Source organism: Bos grunniens, chromosome 12, assembly GCF_055505025.1.
Source record: "Bos grunniens cultivar Pamir isolate PY7600 chromosome 12, Bosgru_T2T1.0, whole genome shotgun sequence".
Taxonomy (NCBI): domain Eukaryota; kingdom Metazoa; phylum Chordata; class Mammalia; order Artiodactyla; family Bovidae; genus Bos; species Bos grunniens.
The window spans coordinates 23,498,874-23,502,685 of record NC_141176.1 but is presented as its reverse complement, the minus strand read 5'-3'; positions in this window follow the sequence as shown (position 1 = coordinate 23,502,685).

The window sequence follows — 3,812 nt, the reverse complement described above, 5'->3', positions numbered from 1 at the left end:
TGCAAAAGAGTTGGACATGACTTAGCGACTAAACAGCCATAACATAGTTGAGTGGTTGCTTTTTAGAGACTTTATAGCCTGCACAATCTAACATATTTACTGTTTATCCCTTTACAGAAAATGGTGACTCCTGACCTGTACACTGTAACTTCTATGAGGGAATAACTGAGTCTATTTTTTTTTTTTTCTGCCATGGCTCCTCTAGCATTTAGAACAATGCAGACACATAGCTATCATCCAACAGACACTTGTTGTATGAATGAATAAGTAATTTATTAAAGACGGTGGTGGTGGTAGTTTAGTTGCTAAGACATGTCCGACTCTTGCAACCCTATGGACTGTAGCCTGCCACGTTCCTCTGTCTGTGGGATTTCCCAGGCAAGAATACTAGAGTTGGTTGCCATTTCCTTCTCCAGGGGATCTTCCTTAACCAGGGATTGAACCCATCTCTCCTGCATTGCAGGTGGATTCTCTACCACTGAGCCATCAGGGAGCCCTTATCAAAGATAACAGCTCCCAAATTGTAAAGCTCTTTCTTGAATCCAGATTCCCAGGCTCCTACCCCAGGAGTCCTTCTTTCATCATATGACTTGGAAACAAGGGCAATTGTGCACTCATTCCAATACCAAAAACACTAATCTTCTAATTTTCTGATGTTCATCTTTCTCATACCAATATTCCAAATGATATTTTGTTTGTGGAAACAAAACAATACAAAACAACTTCTGAGATTTCCCAGCTCATCTCAACTTTCCTGGTCTTTTTTCTTCCCAAACATGTAGTTATTTTCTTCTTAGCAACTTCATCTGAAAAAACCTCCCAGATTGTGGGTTAATTTTGCCAACTGCTTGATAATCATAATTGCCTTCTCCACAAACTCAAATTACAGTAATAACCATGCAGGACTGTCATCCACAGATTGTAATTATAAGAATTAATATGGAATATTAGAACTTAAGAAAAGGTGGCTGGGGACCAGAAACAGATTAAAACAGACACACAAGCACACGCACAGTCAGAGACATTCTGCTTTAGACTCCTGTCCTCTGCATGCTCCTCATACATCCTGGGTTATGACTTGGTGTGGAAATGATGTTACAGTCATAGTAGGTTAAGAAACAGGCTCTGCGCTCATGTTGCCTGGATTTAAAGAAATCCTGGTTCTACCATGAACTAACTGTGTGACACTGGGTAACTTAACCCCTTTGTGTTTTTCTCCCCCATCTGTAAAATGGGCATGTGGATTGTCTTTACCAGGGTCATCTGTGTGAGAAATATATGAAATAGTACACGGAGAATACTCACAATAGGGATTTCCCTGGCAGTCCACTGGTTAGGATTCCATGCTTCCACTGCAGGGACATGGGTTCGATCCCTGGTGGGGAAACTGGTTGGGGAACTAAGATCCCACATGATTCACAGACCAAAAAAAAAAAAAATTTCAGAATAGTAACTGGCATTAATACATGATAACCATTATTCCCATGAGTGGGAACTGAGCTGTATTTCTCAGGACTCAGCTGTCTTCATTCTAAAATGAGAATTTGGGGTTAATTTTCACAGCATCATCTGGATAGAAGATTGCTGAGTCATTGATTGCTATGCTGTGTGTTCACCTTTCTGCGGCCCCATGGACTGTAGCCCTCCAGGCTCCTCTGTCCATGGGATTTCCCAGGCAAGAATTCTGGAGCGGGTTGCCATTTCCTACTTCCTTCCTCACCCAGGGACAGAACCGCTTTGCTTCTCCTGCATTGCCTAGTGGATTCTTTACCACTAGCGCCACCTGGGAAGCCTTTGACTGATAGGTGTGTCCAAACATTTATCACCTCTCTTCTTGCCTTTGTCTAATGCTTTTCCAGTTTGCTGCACATTTGAAAACTCAAAGTCCATTCCTCCTATACCATCCATCTGTAGATTCCACTGTTTCCTCCTGGCCTCTACTTGATCACTATGTCACTTCCACTTTGGGACTAACCTCTGATGTTAAGAGCAACAGGAAAACTTCCTGTTTCCATCATTTCTTGGGACTAGGTCATAGACAGTCTTTGTCTCCAATAGGAAGCCACTTTCCCTCCAAATGGGATGCCCCATCACAGTCATGAAAACAATGTGTTTTGCAAGTGCCGGGTTAGCTATTTCTAAATTGATTTTCCCTTCAGTTCAGTTCAGCTCAGTCTCTCAGTCACGTCCGACTCTTTGCGGCCCCATGAATCGCAGCACGCCAGGCCTCCCTGTCCATCACCAACTCCCGGAGTTCACTCAGACTCACGTCCATCGAGTCAGTGATCCCATCCAGCCATCTCATCCTCTGTCGTCCCCTTTTCCTCCTGCCCGCAATCCCTCCCAGCATCAGAGTCAACTCAGTTCCAATGAGTCGACTCTTCTCATGAGGTGGCCAAAGTACTGGAGTTTCAGCTTTAGCATCATTCCTTCCAAAGAAATCCCAGGGCTGATCTCCTTCAGAATGGACTGGTTGGATCTCCTTAAGAGTATTCTCCAACACCACAGTTCAAAAACATCAATTCTTCGGCACTCAGCTTTCTTCACAGTCCAACTCTCACATCCATACATGACCACAGGAAAAACCATAGCCTTGACTAGACGGACCTTTGTTGGCAAAGTAATGTCTCTGCTTTTGAATATGCTATCTAGGTTGGTCATAACTTTCCTTCCAAGGAGTAAGCATCTTTTAATTTCATGGCTGCAGTCACCATCTGCAGTGATTTTGGAGCCCCCCAAAATAAAGTCTGACACTGTTTCCACTGTTTCCCATCTACTTGCCATGAAGTGATGGGACCAGATGCCATGATCTTCGTTTTCTGAATGTTGAGCTTTAAGCCAACTTTTTCAACTTTTTAGATTTTCCCTTAATATTGGCCAAATAGCACTTACGCCAGCACCGCCAGTCACTGAGGGGCAAGGTTCCAAACAACTGTAACAATAATTATTCCCTGGTGGGAGCTGTAGAGAGCCTCCCGAGTATTTAGGGCAAACACATTGCCCTTGGAAGATGACTAAGCAACTGTTTTTCTTCTTCCTGCAAAATGTTTCCAATATCTCGGCCTCGAAAGCAAGAATGATTTTAACAACTAAGAAACATTTAGGACAAGCTGAGTCCCTAACCAAGAGTCTCAGGAAACGAAAGAAACAGCCCATTTGCAATGTTTCCTCTCCCTTTGCTTAAAATAGAAACCATTGTGCGCCAGTTCATGGAATTTTCTCCCCTTCAGATTGAGAATTGCAGTAACATGCTTCTGATGAAGATTTTTCTGTGGTTCTAAACTTTCATTCTGTCAATTCCTTGGCTAGGGAAAGTCCTGAAATGAGAACAGCTATTTTTTTTTTTTTAATTAAAGAAATTTTGATTGCTAATACAATTTTTTAAAGTTACTTCCCATTTATAATTATTATAAAAATTGGCACTATTTTACATGTAGCACAGCCATATACTTCACTTTTTTAATTAAAAATTTTTTATTTTTATACAATCTTTAAAGGCTACTTTCTCATTTACAGTTATTTCAAAATATTGGCAATATTCCCCACGTAGGACAGCTAAGTTTTTATAAATCTTATTTCTATTCCTACTCTTGACAGACAGGATGATGTACCCTGAAGCACTAAATTTTATTTTCCTTGAACATTCATCTTGGAGCACAAAAGGGATCTACCTGAACACCCAGCCCACAGATTAGTCTACCCCTTAGAAACTATTCTATTGGATAGACATTTTAATTATGCAAATTTTATGATGCATGTGAAATAATACATACAATATTATTACAATAATATATGCAATTATATATCATGCT